The sequence below is a fragment of the Pinus tabuliformis genome, chromosome 3_2 (assembly GCF_031772625.1).
Source record: "Pinus tabuliformis cultivar Carrire ecotype Pingquan chromosome 3_2, CPIR1, whole genome shotgun sequence".
Classification (NCBI taxonomy): domain Eukaryota; kingdom Viridiplantae; phylum Streptophyta; class Pinopsida; order Pinales; family Pinaceae; genus Pinus; species Pinus tabuliformis.
Window position 1 is genome coordinate 1,131,384,492 of NC_142302.1, and position 13,226 is coordinate 1,131,397,717.

Below are 13,226 nucleotides of genomic sequence, written 5' to 3' on the forward strand. Positions count from 1 at the left end.
CCATTATTGAGGCCATTTCATTGATCATTCATTACCATTCAATTTGGACTGTGATTATAGAATAGAGGATATCAATTGCCTCACTTGATAGATCGGTCCATTAGGAAAGATTTGGGCCTCTGTTACTGGGTCCTTAAATAATCAATGAGTCATCACCACCACAAAACTTCATGTCACAAACAGGTTTTTAAACCTCAGTGTCATTTGTTGTATATCCTCTTATCGATTCAGATCTCTAGTCGAGAATGGCAGATTACTCTAGGTCATTCAATTAGAGACTAGATGAGAACATGGGGGGTGTTATGAAACCAGCTCACAAAAAGATAGAAAAGAGAGATCCACGCCTTAGAATTCAGCCTCTTCGAGGGGGCAACCTCCTTTACATTACATAAATGAACAATTCTTGGATGATACAAATGACAAAACCTCCTTTCTATATATAGGAGTCTAAGGAGTCACAATATAATCCAGCCGACCTAACAATAATAATATAAAGCCACAAAAATAACAATAGAGGGATTCTATGGGGCACAAAAATAACAATATGGGGGTAATAGGGGCACAACAATATAAATAAGGGGTATAACTACAATAGTAATGGGGTAATCACTAGTATTATAGGGACCCAACATGCCCCTCTCCTTCAAAAAAGTGTTGTCCTCAACGCTTGAGTAGTTCTGGATACTTCTGCATAAAATTCTCATCCTCCCATGTGGAATCTTCAGCGGATAAGTTCTTCCACTTGATAAGATACTCTGAAATTGATCGATTTCGTAGCTGTCGAGTTCTTGTTTCTGTGACTGCTTCCGGTTCCAATATAATTTTTCCTTCCTCGTCAAGTTCTGGCAATATTGTTTGAATTGGGAGCTTGTCACCTATAACCTTCTTTAAACATGAAACATGGAAAACTGGGTGCAATCGAGAAGCTGCAGGAAGCTCCAATTTGTATGCCATAGTACCAATCTTTTGCAACACCTTGTACGGACCATAATACTTTGGTGATAATTTATTATCCTTCTTAGCTTGCTTTAGGGACATTTGCTTATATGGTTGTAGCCGTAGGAATACCCAATCACCTACATCAAAACTTCTTTCACTGCGATGTTGATCTGCCTGTTGTTTCATTCTATTTTGTGCCAACACGAGGTTATCCTTTAAGAGTTGGAGGACTTGTTGTTGATGTTCGATGTGATGTTCCACTGCCTGAACCTTAGAATTTTCTCTTAAATATGATGTGATGGATGGTGGTTGATACCCATAAAGTGCCATAAATGGGGTCATTTTTGTTGCTGTATGGAAGGAAGTGTTATACCACCATTCAGCCAGAGGCAACCATTTGACCCATTGTGTCTGTTTATCAGATACAAAGCAACGAAGATATCCTTCCAAACATTTGTTTACTATCTCAGTTTGCCCATCAGATTGAGGATGATAAGATGAGCTATGAGCTAACTGAGTACCAAGACAAGAAAATAATTCTGTCCAAAAATTTCCAGTGAAAATGGGATCTCTGTCACTTACAATAATCTTTGGGTTTCCATGTAGCTTTTGAACTGTTTCCATAAATGCAGTAGAAACTGTACTGGCTTTAAATGGATGTGATAATGCACAAAAGTGTGCATACTTGGTAAGTCTGTCAACTACCACCATGATGACACTCTTTCCCTCAGACTTGGGTAAACCTGTGATAAAATCCATTGAAACCTCCTCCCAACGTTGGCTTGGAATGGATAAAGGTTGTAATAGACCCGGTGTCTTAATTGTTTCAACTTTATTTTGTTGGCAAACCAAACATTCCGCCACAAACTTTTGAATATCTGATTTAAGGCCATCCCAAAAAAATTCCTTCTTAACCCTGTGGTAAGTTTTTAAAAATCCTGAGTGCCCTCCTAAGGGAGAAGTGTGCAATTCCATAAGAATCTTTTGTTTTAGCTGGGAATTCTTACAGAGGTATAAGCGATCTTTGTACCATAACGAATCATTTTTCCAGCTAAATGTATCAGAAGTACTGGAATCTTGTTGTAGCTTTCGAATAAGTGCCCACACTTCTTCGTCATTCTTCCATTCCTCCCTTGCTTCGTTTATCCAATCTGGTTGGATAATAGAAATGGCACACAACAATGCTTCCACATCCTCATCCTTTCTTGAGAGTGCATCTGCCACCACATTTTGCTTCCCTTTTTTGTAGATGATTTCAAAGTCATAACCCAACATCTTTGTGACCCACTTTTGTTGCTCTTCAGAGGATAATCTTTGTTCTAAAAAGTATTTAAGGCTATCATGATCCGTTTTTACCTTGAAGTGTCTTCCCATTAGGTAGGGTCGCCATTTCTTAAGTGCATGGAGTATTGCCAACATTTCCTTCTCATAAATAGCTTTGCTTAAAAACTTTCCCTTGATTGGACGACTTTCAAAAGCAATGGGTCTTTCATCTTGCATTAGAACAGCACCAATTCCATTTCCTGAAGCATCACATTCCACAATAAAGGTTTTTGTGAAGTCCGGTGTAGCTAAGACCGGTGCTTGGCACATTGCCTCTTTAAGATGTTCAAAGGCCTTTGTTGCTTCCGGAGTCCATGAAAATGAATCTTTCTTCAATAATGTTGTTAGAGGTGCTGCTATTCTCCCATAATTCTTAACAAACTTGCGATAATACCCTGTCAACCCAAGAAATCCTCGCAGATGCTTTATGGATGTGGGGATTTTCCATTCCTTAATGGCTTTAATTTTGCTAGGGTCTACCTTAACTCCTTCATGAGATACAATATGACCCAAATATTCCACCTCCTGGACTCCAAAGAAACATTTGGATCTTTTTGCATATAATTGTTTCTCCTCCAATAGTTGTAGCACCCTGTCAACATGTTCAACATGATCCTTCCAAGACTTGCTGTAGATTAGTATATCATCAAAAAATACTAACACAAATTTTCTAAGGAATGGTTTGAAAATTGAATTCATCAAACCTTGAAATGTTGAAGGTGCATTGGTAAGGCCAAAAGGCATGACCAAAAATTCATAATGACCCTCATGAGTTCTAAATGCCGTTTTCGGAATGTCTTCAATCTTCATTCTGATTTGATGATATCCCGAACGAAGATCCAACTTGGTGAAGTAAATTGATCCATGCAATTCATCCAGTAATTCATCAATGACAGGAATGGGGAACTTATCTTTAATAGTGAGCTTGTTGAGCTCCCTATAATCTGGACACATGCGCCATGATCCATCCTTCTTGTGCACCAATACTACTGGAGCTGAGAAAGAACTTTGACTCGGTTGAATTATACCAGCCTCTAGCATTTCTGCAACCATACGTTCAATTTCACTTTTTTGGACATAGGGATATCTGTACGGCCTGATGTTTGGAGGAACACTTCCTGGAATCAGATGAATAGCATGATCATGATCACGCATAGGTGGGAGACCTTTGGGAGTCTCAAATACCTTGGAATGATTGTCCAAGACTTTTTGGAGATCTGGAGAAATAGATGATTCCAATGTGGAAACATCTAGCGAACATAATTGTGCAATTACACCTCTTTGCTCCTTTTTTAGAAGCTTTGTCATACCATTAGAGCTGATTATCTTTCCTGGTTTCCCTGCAATACCCCTTAATTCAACTTCCTTTCCTTCCGAAGAAAATTTGATGAAAAGTTCTTGAAAATTAAAAGCTATTGTACCCAAGGATTGTAGCCATTGGACTCCTAGTACAACATCAGCACCTCCCATTGGAATGGAAAGCATTGGGCTAGTCAATACATATTCTCCCATGGATAGCTTGATATTATGGCACTTTCCAGAGCAATTTATTGTTCCTCCATTTGCAATCATCACTTGACACTCTGGTGCTGGATATAGGAAGCAATTCAATTCTTTTGCTACCCTACAATGAATAAAATTGTGGGTGCTTCCTGAATCAATCAACACTATTACCTTTTTCTTCTTGATTTGTCCTTCTATCTTGATGGTTTGAGGAGTGGTAATTCCCGCCAATGCATTACAAGATATGGTCGGATTTATTTGTTCTTCATCTAGGCTTTGTTCCTGGAATATATCCTCTTCTTTTGACCTTTCTTGCTCCTTTTCTTCTTCCTCTTCACAATCTATGTAGAATAATTTCTTCTCAGCACACTTATGACCTTTTGTGTATTTGCTATCACAATTGTAACAAAGCCCTTTTGCTCTTTTTTCTTCCAATTGTTGTGGTGTCAACCTTGTAGGTTGTGGAAGACTATGGGCAACAACACTTCCGTCTTTATAGTTGTGAGTGGTATGCTTCCTAGTTGCCATAATTTTGCTTTCCATTTTTCTTGCTAACCTGAATGCCTTCTCTAATGAATCAGGTTCCCAAAGGCGCACATCATGTTGGATATTATCCTTTAAAGACCCTATGAACACATCAATCCTATGCTCCTCTGGAATATCTTTTACCCTTATGTTCAATTTTTGGAACTCCTCAATGTGCTCCATTATTGAACCCTTTTGTTTGAGACTTATCAATTGGCTAAAAAAAGTGTTGCTTTTTGTATCCTCATAATGTGCTATCAATTCTTCCGTAAAAATTGCCCAAGTGATAAATTGTTTACGAGAACAAAGCCATTGATACCATACAAACTGATTTGGTTCCAAATATAAAGTTGCCATACGTACCTTTTGTGTGTTTTGCACATTATTGAGATCGAAGAATTGCTCCATCTGTAATATCCATGTGGCGGGATCCTTGCCATCAAACTTCCTCATATCGATTTTTGGAACATGGTGAGTCTTCGATCCAACATTAGAGTCTATGGAATCATGATTAACATTTCTTTTGTTCTCATCATGAGTTTCCTTTACTACCTTTTCACCATTAGTGACCCTTTCTTGTAGCAACTTCTTCAATTCTTCCATGTCTGTCTTCAAATCTATCTTCAAATTTACCATCGAATCCTCCATCTTAGTTTCCATGCCCTTTATCTTAGATTCCACGCCATTTATCTTAGATTCCACGCCACTTATCTTAGCTTCTGTTAGCTTTTGTGAGCGTGACATTTGTTGCACTTGTTCTTGTAATTTTGATATATCATGTAGCATTTCTTCCTCTTCTTCATGAGTCATGCTAGAGCTTTCAGGTTCCTTACTAGGTGTTTGCATTTTCTTTCCTCGGGGCATCAGTTACCGATAATAATGCTTTACTATGCCCTTTGAATTCCGTTAAACCAAGCTTACACAAAAATTTAAAAAAAAACTACACACCTTTTTTCACTTTATAGAAGCCTGATATTGAATCTGATGTATCTCTGTAATTTCGGATCATCCAGTTCTGAAATTGCTACCTGTAGTAGCCTTCTGCGTCCTCTTTCCAATGCCACAAGTCTGAGCCAAATTGGATTCTCCAAGGAAGAGTTATGTGAAATCTCCCACAGTGACTTGCTTTTAGACTGGTTCAGTAGAGCGAACTTGTACGACGTGCCACGAGTCACTGTTTCAACCTTTGAATCTGAAACACACATAAAAGAAACTACAGTCCGTCCTCTTTCTGTACCTTTTTACGAAATTTCAATCCGATCCTCAGAGAGAGAGTTATGACGATTTTCCCCAGGTCACCTGTTTTGAATGTAATTCAGGAGTCTGCAAAAAGACCAACTTCCTCAGATCATATCTCCGAAAATATCGCGCGAAAAGCTCTGAAATTCGGACCCAAGGTTCAGCGCCAATTCTTCTCAAATGGGTTTTTTTTGCGACTTCTGAAACGTCACAAAAAAAAGTTATAGCGAAAATGCCACGATGACCTGTTTGGAGCAGCGAAACCCTAGAATCCAAAGCTCTGATACCAAATGTTATGAAACCAGCTCACAAAAAGATAGAAAAGAGAGATCCACGCCTTAGAATTCAGCCTCTTCGAGGGGGCAACCTCCTTTACATTACATAAATGAACAATTCTTGGATGATACAAATGACAAAACCTCCTTTCTATATATAGGAGTCTAAGGAGTCACAATATAATCCAGCCGACCTAACAATAATAATATAAAGCCACAAAAATAACAATAGAGGGATTCTATGGGGCACAAAAATAACAATATGGGGGTAATAGGGGCACAACAATATAAATAAGGGGTATAACTACAATATTAATGGGGTAATCACTAGTATTATAGGGACCCAACAGGGGGGACGGATTTGAGTTGTTTGTCAAACTATCTTTACCCAAACTAAATTTCTAAGAGTATGTGTTAGAACTCAATGTTCTATCTCTTGTACTAGCACTTCAATGTTGACAACCTTAAAAATCCTAGATAAAGGCCATTTCTCCCTATGAATCAAGGCCCATCTACGAATGCTTGTACTCATTGTCCTCCGTCTACTAATGCTTATGGTCATTGTTCTAAAAAAACAGTTGGGGAAAATCTTAAGCACTATGCACTTTATGTTTGATAGAGCTTTTGGTTCCCAGAATTTTGTATACCTAAATATTCAACTCGGTATTGTTAAATTGGCCACACCATCTTGAACCTATCAACTCCCATTGGTGTGCATGAGATATCTAACTAGGTCTTAAAGAAAATTTCCATGGATTTTTGGGTCTAACATTCCTTGTATTTGTTTGCTACTTCATAGCAGAGTGTCATTTTAAGTAGTGATATCAAAAATCCCCCCGTAGCCATTTGTTTGATAGAACATTGCAATTTGAAGATTTTTCTGAGTTAAAAAGGGCAATCTTATTGGAATTTATGGGATTGGTATCTGATTTTTTGGTGTGTATTTTTTCATAGATGGTTCTACCTACAATCAGGTTTCTCTAATATATTCAAAGATGGTTGTCCCTCTTCCAATTGCAACATTTATTTTTCTTATTCCTTTGAAAATTAGTTCACCCAATAGAGAGTATTACATTGTGACTGCTTATCTAGAAATCAAACATAAATCAATCCCACTTCCTGAATTTCTACATCTTTGATATTGCAAGATGCCTATGATAATCTTGTGTGATATAGCATAGGTTAAAAATTATGTGATATGTTATATGATTCCATGCAAAAATTATTTATTTTTATTTGACAAGTGAAAAGAAATAGTACCATATTTTGACAACAACCTATAGTGATATACCTTAATTAAATCTTGTTAAGTGAGTTTTTATTGTTCTCCTCCAAAAACTTTGAGTTGTTCACCTCCATGCACATTAGAATGAAATATCTCAAGCCTATTTAAAAGCTTTATTACATTTAGTCCATGAATTCAATACAAGGTATCACTAATACCATGTGCTTTAAACCAACAATATAAACTTTTAAAAAAATTATAGGCAATTCCAAGTAATTCTTTTCTTGCCATTTTACTAAATCTAGGTATCAAATTTGAAGTTGGAATTGACTATTCCTTATATGTTTTTCACTTTAAATTTGTCACACCAAGACCAACTTACTCCAATTACATATATAATACTCTGAATACTAAAACTATAGCAAATTTAAGAGAAATCTGGGTCAATGTGTTCTTGTCATCCTTTGAAGATAAAATGTAGATCACTTTGAAGTTGAAGTTGGCATTTGACTAATCTTTATATGAACTTCATATTAAATTTGTCACAACAACATTAAATTACTCCAATTACATAATATAAATAGACCATGTCAGTGAAATTGTAAAAATTAAAGAGAAGATTCGAGACATTGTGTTCTTGTCATCCTCATGAACATAAGGCCAAGACAAAATGTAGCATTGAAATATATCTACAAACATTTGGATACTATGCTGAAATTTGCAATAAATTCAATAAATAAGGATTATAAGCCTTGTAAGTTGGGCAACAAGCTTTAAATTTGATCATTGAATGACTCAAGAGTTTATTTATGGATCAACATAATGGATTTATATATAATATATTTCAATCCATGAAGTTCCTTGTTTAAGATATTCTCACCCTTAGTACTAAAAAAAACCTAAATTGTTTGTTTAGTCTCTTTTAAAAGGTCATAAGAAATAAAATATGTACTTGTTTGTTTACTCTTTTTCAAAAAACTACAATAGATTCAAGTATAATCAATAGGCATAAATAAAATTAATAGGACATTATTTCATCCCTATCTCAGAATCAATTTATGATAATATGGTAGAAATGTTATAATGTAATGTTTAACATTTTGACTAAATCAAATTACATAAAATAAAAATTAAATTAAATAAAAAAATTAATGTAATGTTAACATTTTAACTTGGTCAACATAAAATAAAAATAACCCTCTAAGAATAAAATAATAATAAAAATAAAAATGGCTCAGGGTATTGACCCATGGTATTCATTTGGAATGTAGCCTATTTAAAGGGGAAATTATAAGAATAAAATAATAATAAAAATAAAAATGGCTCACGGTATTGACCCATGGTATGCAATTGGAATGTAGCCTATTTAAAGGGAAAATTAAACCAACCTAGATCCATCTTAACTCTGAATCCACCAACAGCCGAGAGGACACACAAGAGATTTGCATATTAAGGGATTTGATCCCTCTGGCAAAGTATATTTGGAGTTAAGATGGATCTAAGCTAATGCCAAAAAAATAAGAAGACAAAACCAAATATGATTACAATTTATTGTTAAAAAAATTATATTAATATTAGAGGTTAAAATGAAATTATGATTTTTTTTAAATTTTGTTTAATATTGTTTTAATTTTAATATTCAATATTATATTTTAGAAAAATAGTTTAATATTTGTTATTTAAATAAAATATATGTTTTATAAATAAAAAATTTATTTATTTATTTTAAAATATTTTGGAGAATAATTATTAATTTTTTTAAGTTTATATTTAAATTTTATAATATATTTTACACTGTTTTAAAATGTATTTATTTTTGTTTTATTTAAGTGTAAATTTCAATATTACAATATATTTGTTATGAAAAATGATTATTACTTTTTATTTATATTTAAACCTTAACTTTAATAAAATTTCAATAAATTCTATAACGAATTCCTAAATATTAAATACATGACCAAATTCAAAGCCTCAATTTTCAAAATATTCATAAATCTATAATCCGTAGACAGTTGAGATCATCTTTAAAGGATATGGCGTTTGAACTTATGGATTTTGTTCTTTGTCACAAAGATTTAAACCCTTAGGGGCCATAAAAACAATATAGTCGTTTTGTTCTATTATAAGAGTTTTTTATGTTATAAAATAATAGATTCAACAATCAATTAAAATTTGGGCTTTATTATTCTCAGCCGTAGTAAAGTAATAATGTATTCAAAAAATATTGATGTGGTTAGTTGTTTTCAAAAGGAAATGCCTTATGGCATAACAATAATAAGGAAATAGAAAATTAGTCGAAGATCCATAATTTTCAAAATTTAAAGGTGAATAGGGTTTGTAAAATATATAGTTAGATTTATGGATCAAAATAGATTCTTATTCCATTATGTGCATCTTATGCACTAATTTGATTTGATGTGTAGCTTAATCTGATTTTAAAATTAATTTATTATTATGATAAAATTATAATTGTATTTAATTTTTAAAAATTTATCATATATTTAAAATTGAATAATAAAATTTTACTATTATCAGTATAGAGTTATCTCAGATTTGTTAATGGTAGATAAGATCAAATTTCTTGCAAACTATTTTTAGAGTGCAAAACTTAAGATAAAGTTTACACATCGAGAAATTTAATCCATTTCAACACTTAGTTCAAATCTACCAATAGTAGGTTCGTTATATATATATATATATATATATATATATATATATATATATATGCGAGTCAAACCTTTACTAAAAAAAAATTCTACATCACTTTCATTTTGAGCAAAACATTAATAAAATATTTTAAGCATAAGATATTTTGTATTTTTAATTGCTTTATACATTGTTCATATTGAAATATTTGTAAATAAGATCTTCCTTATATTCATAATTACAAAGCATGTAAAGGATTCATTCTTTCTCTTTGTGTCATTTTTATTTTTTTGTTATTAACATTATTATAAAACACTACATGTCAACTCTATGTTAAGCATGGAAGGCGGACATTGGAATTAAAATATTTTTTTTTGTATGTATGAAGTTGATACTAAAATATTAATTAATAGGGATGTTCAAATATTTTATTCAAACTAAGCATTCAATAATGGAGGAATTACACAACTAACTGATACTCATACTGCAAAAGTAACAATATAAGAATTTATTTATATTCAAATTATTTCTCTTTCTAAATTCACAACAAGAATACCAATTTAATTTGTCCTTGAATTAAATTGTGACTTAAAATTGAATTTAGTCTTAACAACTACTTGGAAATAATTAATTAATTAATTTTAAATTAATTAGTTGGAGAAATCCAAGTTAGAAGTCTTTGTGAAATCATGCAAGAGTTATCCCTTAAATTAAGGAGATAAGATTGAGTTATATTTGAGCTGTAATTAGTTAACTCAGTTTACTGAGTTAAGTCCAGTTAAATTAGTTCCAAATTGTTTGAGGAACTAATAGTGAGTTAACAGTCAGTTGATGCATTAATGCACTCAACCTAGTGCTACTCCAGTTAACTGACGATTCCCTCATCAGAAACTCATGCATATCTATTCTGAGAAAGACCCAGTTGAGATTAATGTTTAAGGACAGTGTACTATCAGTTGCATGTTTTTTTCTCATGGAGAAAACTCATGCATGCAGTCAAGGATTTATCCTTGAGGATTGCACAATTTTGAAGGATAGTTTTTCCACTTAGTTGAAGGCAAGTCATCCACAAGGAACAGTGCAAGGAAATAGGAGCTTGGAGGGCAGAGAGGAAGGCTGGAGAGAAGCCAAGATTGTCTGTGAGTATCTGTGAGGATTGTACTGAGAGCTGGCTAGCTTTGAGAGATAAGGCTTTCTATAATTCCTATGTATTTCCACCATGTATGATAATACAATAGTGTGGGGTTTTTAGCTGAGGCTTTCCCCAAAGTATTTTCATGTGTATTGTGATTCTTCTTCTTCTTCTGCTTATATTGTTCAGCTCGATATTTAAGCTTCTGAAAATTGATAGTAGAAGTAGGTTATAGTATTCTTCTTTGATTTATATTGCATTATCGGGTTAACCTACATAGATTTTCTACATGGTATCAGAGCTGGATTTGTAGAAATTTTCTACATGGTATCAGAGCTAGATTTGTAGAAATTTTCTACATGGTGTAGAAATTTCACCTGTAGAACAAACCGATATATGCAATGTCCTAAAGCATAATACTTGTTCTACTTCTACAAAACATTAAGCGAAAGCATAATCGAATTCATGAGCAACATCAAGTACAAACATGCATAACTGATCAGGAGAAATAATCACACATAATACAAGATATATCCAGGGGAAAACACCAGCATAAAACCCCAACCATGTATTATCAATCAAGTGGAAATCCTCTTCACAATACAAAAAGAATCAGCTCTCAAGCTATCCAGTTCTTAATGAACTATGAAGATATGAAGATATGTCTCATGAACCAACCAAGCCCCGTATATAAAGGCTTTACCTATGGTCCAATCCCTATTTCCTTGTGTAGTTTGCTTAGGAAATAATAGCAAAAGCATATGCAATTAATTCAAAACATACCAAGTCAACCTATGGTCCAACTATGCAATCTTTGAGGACCCCTGTTCCTCAATTATGCAAAAACTGCTTACTAGAAATAGTCAAGCATCTGATAGTACACTGTCCCACATCTGTTCTCAACTGGGTCTCTGACAGAACTGACATGCAACAGTTATCCATTAGTGAATCCTCAGTTATCTAAAATAATAGTTGTCACATGCATGCAAGCATTAACAAACTATATTTTATTATTTTAACAACTTGTTAAAATAATCTAACTGGACTTGACTAGTTAGAACTAAGTCAACTGATTCTCTCATTATAGAACTCATACTTATTCCCTCAATTAGTGGAGGAAATTAAGGATAAATTCATCAATCAGTGGGACAAATCATGTGCATGCTCACAAAGACTTCAAATTCAAATTTCTTTAACTAATTAACTCAACTGAATTAATTAATTAATATTTCCAACTACTGTTAAGACCAAGATTAATTTTACTTCCTATAGATAGACTAGGGACTGCTATAAATAGGAAGGGACCCAGAAATGCTATTTTTAGAACTTTCTATTTTTAGTAGTTTCACCTCTCACCCAATCCGGCCAATGACCTCACTGACCAAACTACTATTTTTAGACATGCTATTTTTAGCAGGTCTATTTTTAGCACATTCTAAATTTAACATTTCTTGTTGCACATTTTTCAACACTCCCTCTCAACAAGAAAGGCTTTCTCTCGAACCCGATCCTATAACTCTGGAATGTTTTGCATGCAACACATCTACCCGATCCACTTGCTCCAACAACACTTGGAACAAAAACACTCCCAACTGACCACTCTATTGGGCTAGGAACATACTCTAATGCTGAAGCTCTACCTGCTGCTGACAAGTGCTCCCTCTCTGACATCTGCGCTACTGCAACATCTCCATGCATCTCGCACCATTGCACACCTCTCTGTGCCACCTAGCACTATGCAAAACACTTGTGCCTCTGGCATTGTTGCTAGCGATTGCAGCTCGCTAGCTATGCGTTGTCCTGGGATTCCCTACACTATCGCTCTCTCTGTCGCTCCATCCGCATCTGTCTCTACCCAATCAGTCAGTTCCTGCTACTCCACATTGGGGCTCCTGTAGCAAGGTCTCATCCAAGAGGTTGGGTACCTCAAGGATCCTACCCCTCCTCCTTGGGACGATCACTCTATATCGCCCCACCTCCTACCTGGAGGTATGGCTGCATGTGATCCCTTAGCCCACCTGGCTCGAAGTTCCCCCCTACTAGAGGTCTCTGCATGAGTAGATGTCTCTACTTGATCTCCTCTCAGCTTCCCCTGTTGTGGCTGCTCCACAACCTCCTGAAGCTGCTGCACCAATCGTGGCTCCTCCACAATCATCTGAGACTTCTTCTGGCTCTGCATGTTGAGAGGTAATATACCCTCCCTCTCAACCACCAAGTCTCCATCAGTTGCCTTGCTGCTCAAGGCTTTGCATGCATCTTGAACCTCAAGAGCATACAGGTTCTTGACCCGTGAACCAATCTGCTTCACCTGTCTAGTGATGATGTGTCTAAGGAAAACCTTTCCCTTACTGAAGACTACATCATAGCCTCTGTCTTCCAGCATCGCAATCGACACTAAGTTTCTCTTCAGTCTTGGTAC